Source organism: Salvelinus sp. IW2-2015, linkage group LG26 (assembly GCF_002910315.2).
Source record: "Salvelinus sp. IW2-2015 linkage group LG26, ASM291031v2, whole genome shotgun sequence".
Classification (NCBI taxonomy): domain Eukaryota; kingdom Metazoa; phylum Chordata; class Actinopteri; order Salmoniformes; family Salmonidae; genus Salvelinus; species Salvelinus sp. IW2-2015.
Window position 1 is genome coordinate 33,631,806 of NC_036866.1, and position 10,289 is coordinate 33,642,094.

At 40.2% G+C, this 10,289-nt stretch overlaps 1 protein-coding gene across 1 annotated transcript in view; it reads left to right on the top strand.

Annotated features, from left to right (window-relative positions):
* The first annotated feature begins 5,294 nt into the window (after positions 1 to 5,294).
* LOC111952341 (muscarinic acetylcholine receptor M2-like) overlaps positions 5,295 to 10,289 on the top strand; it is a 9,083-nt gene continuing 4,088 nt past the window's right edge. Inside the window, exon 1 of the mRNA XM_023970921.2 lies at positions 5,295 to 5,439. The gene's annotated coding sequence lies outside the window, so the exon portion shown is untranslated. The remainder of the gene's footprint in view (positions 5,440 to 10,289) is intronic.

Here is a 10,289-nt window from a genome sequence, read left to right on the forward strand (position 1 = left end):
AGGGTGGAGAGAGATGCGCAGTCAGCCCATATGCTTCTATTCAATTTCCTTTAGGGCTACTTTATGATTACTTGGTCTTCCAACTGGGGGATGAGATAATGTATACTCTCTCTTCCTCTCGATCTCTCTCCACCCTCTCTCGATGCTCTGTCTATATCCATTTCTGATGTCTCTTTCTACTCTACCCCTTTACTCCCTCACTCCAGAACCAGTAACTCATTGCAATACAGCAGAGGTGGATAAACCAGGTCCAGAGGAGAACCAGTGTGCAGAATGTTGTTCCAACCCAACTTTAAAACATCGGATTAAATGATCAATCGACCATGATTAGTCAATTATTTCAATCAGGTGTGTTTGTAGTGCTGAGCGGGAACAAAAGCTGTCACCACAGCAGCACTCTAAAACCAGGGTTGGCCAGTTAAAAAACATTTATAACTGCAGCTTTAAACAGTTTTGTTCAGACTATACCCGTATAATTATTCAAATACACTTACACATGATGAAAGGGGTGTTGGGGTTAACATGAAAACAAATCACTGTCTGAGAGAGTAACACAGATTGTCATGAGATCGAACTGCTATTGCGCCATCACGTTGTATTGTGAAACAGTGTCCCTGTGTGGTAGTAAGATTTACCACAACCTGTTCGTTTTTTGGAACTGAGAATGTCATCCTTTTTATTTACTTATCTTGACCATGTTTCTACTATGAATGGCCATGCTGGTCAAGAGTGTTGGTCTCTAAGTCTAAGTCTGGGTCTTGTCTGTCCACAATTAAAGTGGTCTTGGTCTTGATAAACAGGGTCTTGTTGGTCTCTCTCTGTCTCAAGAGGTTGTCTTGGTCTGGTCTTGGTCAGATCTGGTATTGGTTAAGTCTGATTCTGGTCTGGGTCTTGAAGGTTCTTCTAGTCTTGACTCCCATCACTGCTATCAGTCAATACTGGTGGTGTCCTGTCAGTACTAAAACATTAAAACAATGATCCACTAGATGGCAGTGGTGTCGTTAAAACACAACTGACCTAGCCAGCAGGTGAAATGTAGCCTATATGATCATGGGTCCCTGATTGTAAACCAATTATTATATCATAAAAGAGTCCACATTTTTTCATTGGGTTGCTTTGGTTCCACCCATCTTAACAGTAAACCCCTTAATTTAATCTCCCTGTCGGTGTCTAATAAACTGACCAGTGAGAATATATATATATATATATATATAAAAAATACTTTTATAATTGTACATTTTTTACTCAAATCACCCACAGGCCGTATGTTTGACACCCCTGCTCTAGTTATATGTGGCCTCTCTGCATTCAAGCAGCTACTGTAGATCGTAACAGAGTGACCTCATTTCCTTTGGTACCTTGGGGCATTTCTCCATATAGAGTCAAAGTGGTAAGCCCTGTTCACTGGTCTTTTCTTCCTCACATACAGTATAGGCAGGTGTGATATTTTCTAAAGCATGCCCAAACAATTAAATTGGCCACAGGTGGACTCCAATCAAGTTGTAGCGACATCTCAAGGATGATCAAAGGAAATTGGATGCACCTGAGCTCAATTTGGAATGTCATAGCAAAGGAGTGTGAATACTTATGTAAATGAGATATTTCTGTATTTCATTTTAAATACATTTGGAAAAATAATTCAAAAAACATGTTTTCACTTTGTCATTATGGTGTGTAGATGGCTGAGAAAAAACAACAATTTAATCAATTTTGAATTCAGGCTGTAACACAACAAAATGGAATAATTTCTGAAGCACTGTATTATTATCCAAGGTATAAAGATATTACTGAAGGCTATATCCCTCTCGCACAGGTTTATTATGGAATGAGACCGCTCCAGTGCCTATTGCCCCAATGGCCAGTAGAACTAATACAGGAACAGATTTCCTCCAAAAGTAAAAGGTACTTTGTGCTATTTGCACACTCATAGTCACATACCATCTTCATCAAAGAGCACCCAACAGAAAGGCACTGTCCCATACTGTAACGAGTATTACCGAAGGTGGCTTCCCTTCCTGTTCGAGTGGCGCTCGGCGGTCGTCGTCGCCGGTCTACTAGCTGCCACCGATCCCTTTTTCCTTTTCGTTTGGTTTTGACTAATTGATTTCACCTGTTTATTGTTTGGTTGTTAGGGTGGTGCTATTTAAGTTCGTTTAGCCCGTTTCTGTTTGTGCGTGCTTGTCTTTCTGTTTTGTATGAGGTTGTKCGTTTATTTTGGGGTTTTCCACAGTCTGGATTTATTTTCCAGTGTGTACTTTATTCAAGTTGGATTTTTACGCCAATGTTTTTGACGTTACCAGTTGTTCTTCTGGTTGGACATTAAAGAGTGGTTTTTCCCCATATCTTTGCTCTCTGCGCCTGACTCCTCACAATTGTCCTCATTGTTCATAACACATACACACAATAATGGAAAGAAAATCTCAGATAGAAGTCCAACAGAGAATAACAGGGCGAGAAACCCAAGGCCTGACATTTAGTTGATCAGGAGGCTAGGCTCAGTCGTCTCACTTGTCTAACCAACCATTTATCAAATCTAGGAAATCTACATTACTCAAGACTGTATTAACCCACTGAGCCGAAGCCTAGGTGTAAGAGCTGGGAGCTAACACTTCGGGTCTCAGGCAAAGGTGAATCATCAGAGAAACTACCTGTATTACACAGGCACTGTAACAGAAAACACAGCATGATGCACCTTTTGGCATGTATTATTCATTGTTAAACATAAATACATTTTTCCTGTCACAATACAATACCCAACACCCTGGGACACAACGAAACCTACTCATACACACAGTTGGAAGCAGACACAGAGATGCTCCACTGGAGCAGCTGATGGTTATGTTTCTTGCTTGGCAGTAGATAGCATCTGAGACAGTGATAGCAGCAGCAACCCTCAGGTTGCACACTCACATCCCTACAGGTTTTCGTGCCAGACCTGGAATTCGAACCAGCAACCGTCCATTCACTGGCTCTCCTCTTAGGCATAAAATAAAGCTGTCCCTCTCAAGTGATATTATGACAGTGATAAACACAGGCATCATCATATGTCTCTATATATGGTTGTGGGTCCCATATCTCGTTGTACTACTGTCATTGAAAACTGGTTGATGCTTCAGATGCTTGTGACCATCTCAATGCGCTGTGTCTAAAACACCAATCACTAACGCTAATCAGGGTTGAATGACATAATCCCCTTCAGTTTTAGCCCGACTCACGTTACACTTAACTTCATTTCCTATTATTATTTATTTCCAGTGTGAGAGCCGTCACCAACGTTAGCATTGTTTGTCGCCATGGAGAGACGATGTCCACATGTCTTAAAACAAACATGATGCTTATTGTAATAACGACTGATCACAAACAATAAACAGAATGTTATAATCATAGAGATAAATTCAATTATGTTTTGCTACATTATGTTCTATTTAATTATATGGTAATAAGGATGTGTGTATGGAGTCTAATGGGGAGGAAGCTGCAGACATGCTTGTGTTGTGGTCAGTAGTAGTCTGCGGCAGAGACTCCAGCATGGAAACACTAAACCCAATTTACAAATGGGTAATGACCCATATACACTAATATATGTATGTATATTTCGGACAGACTGTAACTACAACGACTTATGTCCAAAACTGAGGCACAATCTGATGGGATTTCAGATTACTGTGTTATACATTGATGTACAGTATGTACTATGCTACTATTAACCATGACTCGGGATAAGAATATCATGAGAATTATATGTGAGCTCTTCCATTCTCAGCCTGAATCATATTTAAGTGCCTTGTATGAGCCTGTTAGCTGACAGATCCACATCTCGTCTGTAATAGTTTGAGTGTGGAGGCTGTTATTCTCTCTAGTAATTCCATCAGGGTAAGGCCACACTCAGACTGGGGCAGTGTACGTCACGTGTGGTGAAGGTCAATACGACAGAGTTATAAAGGTTAAAATCCTCCGGCTACAGAATAACTATGGAGTTGAGCAGAATCTCGTTCCCTCATTATGCTGAGAGGGAAAACCATTTGTTTAACATGGATCCATTTTGTGGATCCTTTTTCACTATTAGGTCCTCATATAGTTTCCATAACAACTTTGCTCTAAATACTTTTGCAAAGCCCCTCATTTGATTACTGTGATGCATTAAGTGAGCTAGGCCTACTAACATGGAATACATGGTTAATACAGCAAATAGGACTGATGCAGGGACAGATTTCATCCACTGAGTGAATAGTACCATTATTGAATGGTATTTTGTACATTTTCAGCCATAACAATCAACTCCTAGGCTTGCATTGTCACAGAATGTACTTAACAAACACCATATTCCGCCTAAATGTCATTGTTCAAGTTAAAAAGCGGGGCACTTTAATTAATTAATGAATGTTTCATAAATAAATRAAAGTCAGGGCTGTTATGTGTATAGAGGAAATTGTTAGGTTATATTACTTGTTAGATATTACTGCATGGTCGGAACTAGAAGCACAAGCATTTCGCTACACTTAAATTAACAGCTGCTAACCATGTGTATGTGACAAATAAATGTGATTTGATAAGCCGTGATATTATACATCTACAAGGGACACGGAATGGAACTAACTTCATATATATATTTTTAAATAGGCAAGCCAGTTATGAACAAAGTCTTATTTACAATGACGGCCTAGGAACAGTGGGTTAACTRCCTTGTTCAGGGGAAGAACGACAGACTTTTACCTTGTCAGCTCGGGGATTCGATCTAGCAACTTTTCGGTTACTGGCCCAAAGGCTCTAACCACTAGGCTACCTGCCGCGACATGCTTGCTGTGTTTGAATGCCTGTCAATAAATACTCCACAGTAAAAACACACATGCTTGGATTCTCAAGCACTGGCAGGCTTTCTGTTTGTCAGATTCTGCTTAAATGAAGTCATGGCTAATGCAGTGCAGCATGCAAAGTTGTTTACCCACGGCCTTTCAATTGGCACCGCGCGCGAGCACTGTCCATGGTTCTTAATTAAACAAAATCTTGCACGCACCACAAATAATGCGTTCTGGAATACATTTACATTACATTTAAGTCATTTAGCAGACGCTCTTATCCAGAGCGACTTACAATAGGAATAGGCTTTACTTCCTCATTGCAAAGGAAAATAACTTACACTTGAATGTTTAGTGTTGACAATGTTTCATCAACTTCATAAACTAGTCGAAATACAACTTCATTTTATGGTGCAGCGTCGTGATTCATTCACGAGACCCCCCCCCCCCCTCTCTCTCTCTCTCTCTCGCACATACGACTACTGGCGAACACGCAAAGTCGCCCTTTGTCCTTCAGCCTGAGAAGTATGTCGACATCTGCCATTACATTTCTCCAGGTTGTTGAAGCTATATTTTCTGGACGGTTACAGTGATATGGGCATAACAACTGGATCCATCCACCACCTGACTCAACTGGTCGAAGGTAAGTCCGGGACAACCATTGTCACAGCGAGACTGTTCAAACTTTAACATAGCCTATCAAATATTATATTATTTACGCGAACTGCGTTTGGTTTGTAAGTGTGGAGTTCATGCCCGAATAGAAACGCACAGATCATTTTAAAAGTTGGGTGCATGTACAATTTTGGGTGGAGTTTTGTAGCTACGTTTCTTGAATGAATTGAGACTGTTCTCAGAAATAAAATTCCTGTACAAACACAACGTTTCTGTCGGAAAATAAACGTGTACATTATTGATTTGTGCCAACTTTGGCGCTTACAGTGTTTTAACAGAGCATAGACCATTTGAACATGACTGTTCTTGTGCTTGTGTAATAAAACTGTACTATTGGAGAAACATCATATTAGCATGTTGTTGCATAATACTTTGGTAATTGCATTTTAATTGGATAGCAATGAGCTGAACGTTTTTGCAAGAGAAATAATAGTGACTGTTCCTTATATCACTTATGTAATAACTCCATTATTATGCAATTATAAAGCAATTTCCAAAGTCCTATGTAACAACAATGTTGATATTGTAATAATCCCAAAGTTACAACACGTATMAGAACTAGATGTCAAGTGTTACTGTATTTCCTGATGTCTCACTCATGAAATATATTTGTCAGTAATTTTGAAGCTGCCTAAGTGGTTTACTCAAATGTTGAGGTGATTCCATGTCCCTCATGTATTTAATTGTAGGTTATTGGCTATATTCAGATTTATATCTAAGGGCCCTCCAAACCATGTGCTTATGATCATATATTTAGACTAATTCAATAAACTGTTGTAGTTTTTGGTTCTTCATCAAGTATTTGGCAGCCATCAAATAAATATATTTTTCTTTTTTAAATGTCACTTGCATATATTCAAATACCTTCAGTATTATTTGTTTTTTTGTGAGGTATTCAAAATACTTTTGAATACTGTTTTTCTGAGACCTGTATTTGAATATCAAAGAAAAAAGTTGCCTTTTAGTTGAAACTCTATATAAACTATATTACACTACCTCGACTATTTGAAAAGTTGGTATTTTCAAATAAACTACAAAATACAACTATTTTCAGCCCAGGTCTGGAGTGTCTCATCATTGTGACTTCCACACAATATCCCTGAGGCGCGAGTCTTCATGTAACCTTGACTAACCTTTCACTCTTGTCCTGTACCATTACCCTTTAATATCATGATTTAATGATAGTGTCAAGTGAGGCCAGAACAATTATATTGTTTCTCACCAGGAATCTCCCATGCTGTACTGTGTGTGTGTTAAACAGCTAAATTAGAGTGCCGACGGACTCCTCCCTGGGAATTGTACATGGTAGATCTTATTATGTTTCCTAATCTTCTCCTATTAACTCTCATATTCCTCCCCAGGGTGCCCTGGCTCAGATAGACCGACTCCGTCTTTCTGCCTGTGTGTGTACAACGATCATCCCTTTATCCTCTCCTCTGTCCCATAGTTTTCTCCTCTCCTCCTCCCCTCTGTTCTCAGGGTGTGTTGTTTGATAGAATCTGGTGTTGGCAGGTTGTTTCTGTCTYTCCTGCTTGGCTCTGTGATGCAGAGTGGCGTGTGTTTTTTCCACACTCTGTTACACTCCTACGTCAATGCAGAGCACACAGTGATGTAAAATTTCCCACCTCTCCCAGTGTAGCACAGACTTCCCAGAAATTGTTACAACAAGTGGTGGCAATTTTATTGGCCTTGTATACTGTCAGGTTGTTTATTTGCGATGGACTATGCAGAGAAAAGAAAGGTGATCCAAGCCCTCAATGGAAAAACAGAGTAACGTGCTTTGAGTGGACTGAACACGAGAGGGTCTAAAAGAGAAAGATCACACACACGGACACACGTTCCAAGACATGTTCCAAGTTGTGTTCCAGTGCCCCAGATTCGTTCTCTGTAACATGGTGAGACAGAATGTAGCAGCAGCATGCGGTGCCTTTCTCAGAGTCCAAGTGAGAAGAGAATTATTCCCTGAAAACCAACTCAGCCAGACAGCCAGTCATACTAGCACATTACCGGAACCAGCTGTTGGGGCAAGCAGCTGTTGAATCAGATTACGCTAGATAAGCTAGTGGGCCTGTCAAGGAGCTGCTTCGTTTTTTTCTCTCCAGATTCCATCCATAACAATTAGTAGGAGCTGTCCTGTTATCATCCTGTTAYGTTTGAATCAGAAGGTCTGGGTGTGAGGGGCTACATGTGCACGTGGTATGAGGGAGGGAAGAGGAGCTCTGTCTGACCCATAGACATACATATGTACATTATTATTGCATAATGTTTAGACACATCATTGGTCTGACCCCTATCCTCATTGTAGATTCATAAATAAATGTGTTTGCCACTCAGGCAGCTAATTGGACAGTTGTGTAACGGCTGTTTGGTCTCCCTGCATTAACCCTTAATGCCTGAAGCAAAACACAATGACTCTGAGCAGGTCACTGATTGATTCATAATGTTGATGTAACATTTAATGCCAGGTCTGTATATGAGGTTCTCCATAGGGCCACCTATTACAGCATCTACTGTACGTGTATATGAGTGGGAGGGGGCTTCATGAATAATTCATGAGCAAATATGTTTGTCAAAATAATGAGAATATGAAACGTGTTTGTCTTACTTTCACCTCAAACACATACATATCAATAGAGCAGAGCAGGCTCTCTTCCTGATCTTTTGAGTGTTATGACCATACTGTATTTCTATGGTTATGACCCTGTAAGTGCAGCACAGCACTGTTTCATAATTGAACAAAATGGGGTATCTGAGGGATAACAGATGGGGGTACTCATACTGTAATGATATTTGAGCTGATGTTAAAAGCAGGAAGGAAGCCTCTATCAGGTACAATCTTATCACATAGTCTAATGGAGTTGCTTATGGGGCTGCTTCAGCAGCATGCAATGATCCTTAAAGTCTCTCCTGAGTGTCTTTCCATTGATTTTCTGATCCAAATAGATCAGGTAATCACATCGCTGTCTGAGTAATGTTTGTGCTGTAGATACTTTTTGTTCTTACTGTCGTTCCTTAACAGCTATTACAGGGGTGTTCTTCCATTTGCTAAATGTAGTTATGGTGTTGTTTGTTTTGTGTCATAGGGAATTGCTATACCTGTAAATCGAGCTATCTGCTTTGTTACTGTCAGACAGAAGAGGGTTGGGGTTGGTGCAGAGATGAGCTAGAGATGAGCCAAGACAGGATCAGAGAGAGATTAGGGTCTCACAAAGTGTAGAAAGTATAAAAGACAGCAAGGAAGATGAACAACTGCACCAACATCACTCTCTCAAAGTGGACAGCATCCCTCACTATTCCCACAGTCAGTTACTCATCTTTAGCCTGATAGGATCTGTGCTGTCGTGACATGGAGACAGTATCTTGCTGATAGACCTCTATCTATCTGTACATCTGCCCCTCACAGTTAGCCCAGAATGGCAGCATGAATGTAGTTTATTKCTGTGACAGCAGCTAGCTAGTGACCAGTGCAGATTCAAGATTACAGGGTTAGCTGTAGTAGTAAAGCACCCCTGGAGCAAATTAGGGTTAAGTSCCTTGCTCAAGGGCATATCAACAGGTTTTCAACTTGTTGGCTCAGGTATTCAAACCAGCAACCTTTCCGTTACAGGCCCAATGCTCTAACCACTAGGCTACTTGCTTGTACTTCTACAAGCCTATAGAATTAGGGGAACAACTTGACATTATTAACTTGGCTCTTAAAATCAGATTAGCCATCTGCTAAAATGTCAACATGTATGTTTCCAGGTAAACCAGAAAATGTAAATGAGCTGTCTTAGAGGTTAGGGTGACCTAATAATGTGTTCTAACTCGACCTGTCAGATCACATCCTATCCCAGTGAGTACTTTCAGGTCCTCAAAGAGCCAGGAGGGGAGCCTTGTCCAGGAAACCATGCAGTTCAAATGCATTCAAACTCATAGCATAGATGAGCCAAATACAGTACAAATAAGACCACATTCTAAAAAAATTGTTTCAATATTTCAAAATCATCCCAATGTGACTGGAATTGACTGTGTAGCTCAATGAAGTTACCTAAAGATTGAATCCTTATTTGGTGAAAGTGCCGCGTCCGTTTGGGATACTACAACAACAAAGAGGTTACTGCAAACAACTACACTGCTTCTTCCCTCTGACATCACTGCAGACACGATAGAACAGCAGAATATGTACTACACATTCCATCAATAAAACAAATTCAAAAAAATATTTGGGAGATATTGACTTGCATTGGGTTTTGGACAGAAATGATAGCATTAGGTAGACAGCAGTCAGGTAATCCAAACCATAGAAAGGATTGCGGTCCCTCCTTATCCAAAGGCTTATAGGATAAGGAAACAAACATTTCATTTTGTAATTTAGGTAATTATTAGGTCAACTATTTACTTTTAATTTAGTCTTTAGTGTTCAGCAGTTAACATTCAGGTCAAATCTACTTTCTACAAACACAGCAGCAGGTGGATAAATATTAGGAGTCAGGTCATTGCTGCTCACCAATAATCCTTTGTTAATTGGATCTGAGAATGTTCTTCCTTCATACCTGTCCTAAAATATCCAGGGGTGATACTGCATATTGATTTTGAGATATAGGACACTACTGTGTGGATTTCTAAACCCTGCAGCTACGGGAAAGGGCCTTTATTTGCTCACCTGCCATTTTTTTCACACCTGGGTAAAGGAACACACACCTGCTCTCTCCTCTACCAGTCAGGAAGCTGTTGTCGGAAATCACAAAGGAACCAAGTATAAAACCATCAGGTAGTTGATTGTGAGGAGTACAGAGAAAATGCTTACACACACACACACACACACACACACACACA